Source organism: Nanorana parkeri, unplaced genomic scaffold (assembly GCF_000935625.1).
Source record: "Nanorana parkeri isolate BGI_ZX_2015 unplaced genomic scaffold, ASM93562v1 scaffold359, whole genome shotgun sequence".
NCBI classification, from domain to species: Eukaryota; Metazoa; Chordata; class Amphibia; order Anura; family Dicroglossidae; genus Nanorana; species Nanorana parkeri.
The window spans coordinates 1,155,187-1,163,306 of record NW_017306627.1 but is presented as its reverse complement, the minus strand read 5'-3'; positions in this window follow the sequence as shown (position 1 = coordinate 1,163,306).

The window sequence follows — 8,120 nt, the reverse complement described above, 5'->3', positions numbered from 1 at the left end:
ATTCATTTACTTTCAGTTGTTTACTGTTCAAAATGTGTGTATATATATATATATATATGTTGTATACTGTATATATTTTTTTCTACAATTACTTTTGATGTCAATTTGGGATGATGGTGTTCTGAGAATAAACTTTGTATAACTCCTATACTTACTCAGTATACGGGCCCTAAAACTGTTTGACAGTGATTTAGAAAACTTAGACAATTATCTTGCATCAAGTAGAAGTACAATTTATTATTCAAAGGTTTTCCTTTCCTGAGTAGTTTTAAAATGCCTCTGAAGAACCAAAACATCATGTTTTCTTTAGAATGGTCTGGGTGTGGGAAATGATGCCTCATAGGTGGCAGTAGTCCTTGATTTCTTTTATATTATGTCTATGTAGATTTTGTTTTATTTCTGTCCTGTTTTACCAATATCACATGCCTGGTTGTACTTGTGCACTTGTTACTGGTGATGGGGAAATCTGCTTGGATTTGATCTGCGGGCACCTTTGGTGAACATGGCCAAAAGTCTTTGAAATCAAAGGAGGCATATCATTAAAATCAACTTTCTCTATTTTCAAGGCTAATGGGTAAGGGGTTGTCAAACAAAGGGCAGGGAGAGCTGGGCACTGCCAGGGGGACATACAAACTTTTTTTAAAAATTACCATTTGGCAGGTAGCAGCTTTTTTAAAAAGGCTTAAAGTGAAACATTAGAAATGCACAATTCCTTTCAATAGCATGCTTGAAGGATGCACTTGTGAGATGTACTAAAGCACTAAAAATATATAATTTGCTGATAAATGCCCTTTCCCGCACAGTTTTTTGTTCTGTTTGTAAACAAAGCTATTTTCAGGGCTAATTGGCAAGAAATTGTCAATCAAAGAGATGGAGAGCTATGCAAAAACAATTTTAAAAATACTGTACAGTGGGGAGCAGCTCTTTTATTAAGGCTTAAAGTGTATTTCCACTTTCTCAGTAAAATTTAAGAAAATCCTTCTATATGTTTGTTATGTGTTGAAGGTTTATTTTGTGTATGACACTTTTTAATGGATTATGTGGCTACACAGTTTGCAAAGTTTATTGTTGCAAGGGTTTGTTACCCAATTGTACCCCTGTAATCGGAATGAAATGTCCTGCTCATTAATTTTTGTCTGGGGTTGGGAGGTTGCCTGAAGTCCAGCATTGTGGATTATTGAAGGATATCTTTCAGCATTTCTTCTTCTGTTAAGATGGGTTGCAGCTTTATCATTTCCTTTCTTTTACCTTCTAGTGCTGGATTGTACATGGATACTCGAGAAACACAGTTATTTGTTTTTTTCTCTTTGTGATGAAGGAGATTTTTTTTCTTTTGCTTTTCATGGCAATGTTTATGCTCGTGCTGATGGTTTGGGTGCTTCTTATAAAAGGATTATGCTGGAACATTGAGATATTTATTTGTCTTCTGGGTCATAATGCGGTAGCATCTAGTGGCCTGGCTTTGTTTGATGGCTTGTTGGGACTGGGAACTGGAACTGTGGAGATAATTGCATTAGTCAGTGGGTTTCCTGTATATTGAGTTGTGCAGTTTGTCATCCCTAAAGGATACCATGGTGTCTAGAAAGTTCATATATAATGTAGTAAAGGTTAAGTAGGCACTCAGAGGTCTCCGACAGTTGTAAACGCTAAAAAGTAGGGTTTTTTTTACCAACGTTTCAATGGTTCTCCTTTTTCAAGACAACCACTACCAAGACAAACTGTGACCTAGATACACAAGCACCATTAACCACCAAGAAAGCCCCACCCCTACAAACAATCATGCAAAGTGAATCCAATATGCAGTAACATAACAGTAGTAATAATATATAAAGACTTACCAATACATCAAATGTAGCAGACTTGAATACCTAAATATTCCGACACCAATAATAAAATGTGTAGAAAATGTCCCACAAGGGGAACTACAGGTATCAGTCAGCAAACCATTTTTGCTGGAAGGCAGAGCCTGACGCTCCCAGGATGAATTGATCTGCTGGGGTTCCACATGACCTGAAGTGATGTAATGAACCAGAGTTTGGGGTGTTGCTGGGCAACAGAGCACATGAACAATCCCCAATAGTGGCACATCACAACACAAGAGTAGAACACAAAAAAGCCATAATTGATAAACAGATTAATAGCATACCAGATGAAATCATGAACCACAATATCCTAGCAGAATGTTCTATTAACAATTACAAATAAGAATAAAAATCAAAAATAAAACATTTAGGGAAAAATAAAAAAAATAGAAGAAAAAAAGATATATATATATATATATATATATATATGAAAAAGAACAGTAAACAAAAATGTATAAACTGCAAGGGCAATACAATATGTATATCACATTTTCTGTACTAGAAGTTGAACGCTGTTTGATAGAAATACATTTTCCTGTCTAAAAGATATAGAAAAAAAGATCCTCTAAGTAAAGCAGCAGCCCAACTTCAGATGGGGAAGCCATGTGTCTTCAGAGGATGGAAGGGAAAAATCAGTCCACATGATTAGGTCACGTAAATTGCAACCATGTCTATACCCCATTTTTGGAGATGGAGAGTTAGCAAAGATGAGTTGTTGATCACTAGAGATGATAGGCCAGGAGGTTTTTACAATTATCTGGATCATAGGGCTCACATTAGTATAAGTAGATGTGAAAAAATTTTGATTCTCAATGATCCTAGATGGTTTACAAATTATGAGTGAGTTTCTAGAAGTACACATTACCATTTGACACTGCTCTTCAAGCAGTCGCCTGTAGTATCTACGTTCCTCAGAATGGGCTATCATCTCTTCCAATGGGCAATTGGCCATATCAGCAGAGGAGTTATAATGCTTAACCCCAAGCATTTGTGCCAAGGGGATACCTCTTATAAGTGAAGGTGGATGTGCACTCCGAGCATGAAGAAGAGTGTTGTGATTTGTTTCTTTACATTTGTGTCTCCAATCTGGTACCCCCCATGCAATTCATATAGATATTTCAACCAAGAAGATGTATCTTTGAATCAAAGCAAGTATGTGATAATATAGTTGGAGTACAAAGTGCATTGGCATGACCAACTGACCATGTCACGTCATTAAGGGTGCCATTCTAGATATTAGTTAAGTAAACCTGTACATAGGACAGGTTTACTTTAAGGAACATTTAATGAGCGCCCCCTTGAGATGCCCTTTTATAATACTATTTCTTGATATAATATTATATAATTTAAATGATTGTGTTTCAAATTGATTCTACATCACCAATTCATATAGTACTGCCATATCTAAGAGATTACACATTTGGATGCATAGTTGTATTCCATTTGTAATGCAGGAAGTTTAAACCAATTAAATATCCTTCTTAGTAACTGTATTGTAATTTGTATTCTAAACAGCAATTACCTGCAGTTCTATATCCTATAACAAATAGCAAAATTTACCTCATGTATAGAAAAGCACACTACATGATATTGTCACAATAAATAAGCTTAGCTCAATGATATTTCCCCCAGGCAAGTTAGCAACATAATGACCTTTCACTCCTTTTTGTAGTTATGGGACAATTAACTTTTACATAGCCAATGGTTACATACATAATTACCCTTTCAATTTAGGTTGCATTATTGTACTTATTTTAAAAAAATGGCACTAGCTATAGTGGGCTAATTAAAAACATTTTGGCAACTGGAAATTACTATTTTAAAGTCATAACTACAGTAGTTAGAGCAGATGTTTTATAATGTGATTTCTACTACAGATTATAATTGAAAACAAATAGTATGAAAAACCTCAAATTGACATTAAACCCTCCAGTTTTTTTCCCCCCAATGTTGCTTTTTGCACTTACCTTAAGTGGTGCATCTTTATCTTATCCTCATCTTCTTTCGGGTAGTTTTCAGCAGTCCCTCCAGTGCTGATATCAGTCTATGATCTAGTGCAGACTGCTCTTTCTTCCTGTCCCACAGAGTATGTCCAGCATGCATGCTCATGGATGCGTGCATTGACTTTCACTGTAGCTCTCCTCTCCCTGCAGGTGATATCCACTGCACATGCACCCACACACATCCTCCTGCACAGCTGCTCGAGAAGCTACAGGCTGCTCGAGTTCTACAGGCAGGAGTGAGTGGCGCAGACACAGGTACGTTTTTGTCTATTTGGTAACTTTTTTATTTGTTTAAATGTTTTTGCAGCTAGCAGTAGATATATAGTCATGGCCAAAAATATTGGCACCCCTGCATTTCAGATAATGCACCACTTTGCACAGAAAATTGTTGCAATTACAAATGTTTAGGCATTCTCAGTAAACTCAGCTCTCCGCGGTAGAAAACTTCAGGTCCCTCCTCTGCTGATTGACAGCAGGCAGTGGGTGGGTGCAGTAGCCAGCCTGTTATTGGCTATTGCAATTTGCTGCACACACACAGCGTGCGCCAGTTTAAGTAGTAACTAGCACACACTGTATGCAGCTTTTGTCGCAACCGCAGGGTGCAAATGCCATCCGCGGTTGTGACATGCAATGAAAATTATTAGTGCACCCCCAGATCTGACTGTATTATCTTATGTGCCCCCCCCTATATTTTGTTCCTAGAGTCGCCACTGTTTGTATGTAATTTGGAAAGTTTTTTTCAGTCTTTAAAAATAATACCTGGTAATCCTGCTATGAAAAACCTTGCACAGGATTTCTGTTATGCAGTGACAACTGTCTCTCTGAGTCATTACTATTTTACATATGTCCTAGTTGAGACTACAAATAGCCATGCCTGCAAACAATATGTTGACATGGTTCAGTGTTGTCACTATCAGGAACCCCGTGCAGAGCAATAATGTGCAGCTAACACTGGAACAAGTGCATGTAGACAGGAAGTGGCTAAAAAAGGCCAGAGGAAATCAACAGCATTGAGACACAACCTAATGAAATAAAGAAATTACACTAGTTAAGGATACACAGTATTTAGGCAAACTGAATGTAATCCAGTTAGGGCTTAGATCTACTTAAACAATGAACGCAGGACCTTACATCATTCGCCCGCCACTGGGACCAGGACTTTAGAGGTTCCCTGGATTTGGGAGATTGGAGTTTCACGTGGCTGGCTACTGCAAATGTTTTTGTGCTGGAGGCAAACTATACGGTGTTAAAGTGATGGTAGTTCACTTACATATTTTCCACTTGGTCCCCAGTTAGCCTTCCAGCTGTTTTATGGGGTGCGCAATTGATGGCTCTTTCTTACATATATGGTGGGAATGCCCACCATTCACAGGATCTGTAAATGAAAATAGACCGTGGCAGAAGACTTAATGGACTTCAAGTGTGGTGACATCAATTCATTTGTAGTTCAATGATAATGTCTTTCGGCTTTGTAACTGAAAATCCATACCTGGCCTGTAGGTGTTGGAGGAACAGTCTGCAGAAACCTGGCCATTCTACTCAGGATCCACTGATCATAGTTGCAATGCTTTGCTGGCTCGTTTGCAAAAAATATTAATTCATGTACTTTTGTAATCAATGTGAATGTATTTATTCATTTTTTGTAAAAGTTGTAATTAGCCTTAAATCAGTAGCTAACATGGCACAATACTCTACTAGTCCTACAATTCGCTATATTTGAAATGATAATATATTATATTTATATTCCTGACTGTATCACTACTGGCATAGCAATTTGACTCCTTTTGAGCTGATGACAAAGACAGTTTGGTATGGATGAGGGGGTTGCAGAGCTCATTGACATTTGGTAGAGTGCAGCATGAGTTTATATTTAGCTCTGACACTGGAGCTTTGCCAGAGCCCGAGAGGTCCCAAGCTCAATAGGGTGCCTTAATGACTTATAAGGAGGAGCTCTTTTAGGAATGTGGTAAAGGGCATCCTAGGGAGTGGCTGTGGTAAAGGCATCAAAGTCTATTGTATCTGGTGCAATCACCCTCTCATAATATCCAGTTTCCTGCTGTACTCCCCTAGTTAACAAATGAGTGGGATAAAGTTGGTATTTTGTGTAAAAGTGCTATTTTATTCTCCACTTCAGATTATTCATTGCTTCAAATTTACATTAACAAGACTAGAAAACTGGTCAAAACAAATAGTTATAGTCACATAATTCTAAAATGGTATGACTTTTTTTCATATATTACCCTTTTATTGGAAATGCATTATAACATAGCTAGGCTAAGCACACACAGGTGGCAAAGGGGCAGTAAAGACAAGCGGTTAATCAATGTTTTTACCACCCCTTGACCAAATACCTACAAATTAACATGGTGGTTGCTCAGGTATATATACATTGCCATGACTGTGATGTTTCTCTTTGTGGTGCAGCAAATATAAGTTGGCATGTCACGTTTGGCAGGCAGTGCCTCTGACCAAACACACCTATTGAAGTCAGTGAGACTGCCATAACTGCATGTCAAACACTTGACGCATGGTTGCCGCACAGTATTTTATTGTCAAATCCCCTTGAAATAAAAAAAAACGAAAATAAGCAAGCATTCAGTAGGCGGCAGTATCACCCCCTGAACACCAGCAAACTGCCACTCAACCACCTCTGAAAAGTGTTCTACCATAGATGTTTTTTTAAAAAGAAGATACATTGAAATATCATAGATAATATTTGACCATGTATGTGGCCATACGTGGCTCTGGACGTGTAATACTAGATTTTTACTAAAGGGTTTGATATACCACCATAGTTCCATAGAGATGTATAATGTGTAAGTGAAGGTCTATAGGCTTAAAAAACAGTCAACAGACAACTGACTTAAAGAATGTATTCAGAAATAAATGATTATTGAAAAAGGTCCAAAAGAAAAGTCTTGTGCTTTTGGAAAGCAGTTACAGTGACACTGCTGCATTCTATTTGAGATGCAAGGGATGGTTTTAAGGCATGTACAGGTGAAACTCGAATAATTAGAATATCGTGCAAAGTTCATTTAATTCACTAATGCAACTTAAAAGGTGAAACTAATATATGAGATAGATTCATTACATGCAAAGCAAGATAATTCAAGCCGTGATTTGTCATAATTGTGATGATTATGGCTTACAGCTCATGAAAACCCCAAGAACCCCAAATCCACAACCTCAAAAAAGTAGATTATTACATGCAATCAATAAAACAAGGATTGTACATAGAACAATATCGGACCTCTGAAAAGTATAAGCATGCATATGTACTCAGTACTTGGTTTGGGCCCCTTTTGCAGCAATTACTGCAATTACTTTTGCACGATATTCTAATTATTCGAGTTTCACCTGTATAATAGTGGTTGTGGATTACAGGATAGGTACCAGGAACAGGTTCTATCATGCAAATTTGGTCTGAACCAATCCAGGAAGTCAAATGTTAGGGGTGGTGGTTAAGTGGCAGGAGACTGGGGCACATTCTTGGGTGCTCAAGCTTAGTGATACCAATGATAGAAATTACAGCTTTTTATTCAATGTATCTGGAGAATGAAGTCTTCAGGGCGTTGTCTCTTGATGTAAGAGCACTGACACCGTCCAGTGTCTAGGAATAACAAATTTAATGCTTATTGGTTGGCTTTTTAGATATATTAGATTTGGCAGACAGCAAGCAGAAAGCATTGGCAGTAAAAGAGTCTTCCAGTAATAAACACATGAATCATGTTGTGATGAATCATAATGAATTGTAGTAAACAGGAGGCAGCTGGTGCCACTGTGTCTGCACCCATATTCATTAAGCAGAGTGCTGGAGGTAATAAAGAAAGGTTAGTGAAGCAAATGAGTGTTTCTATATTTCAGTGTAATGATTTACATACCATTTTACCAGTTGTGCAAATGCTCCATTTTAGATTTTGTTTCGGTCATGTATTTTGTCTGAAAGTATAATTGAGAATGAGATTAATATTTCTAAATTGCAGTATTGCTGACAGTATCATATTGCAAAGCCATCATGATGGGAGGCTACGTGCACTGCCCATTTTCAAGTGTCTGTCACATAAGATTGCAGCTTTTGTAGTGTGATAATAACATGTTAGATGTAATTAATTCTAGCACTGTCAGTTGCATTATAAAAATACACATGGAAAAGTGACAAGCCTTTCTGTTGCCTCCAGAATCTAACACACAATTTTTTGTTTAAGCAAGAGCACCTTATATTTTCAACAAGTGTTCTAAAAATTATATGTATATG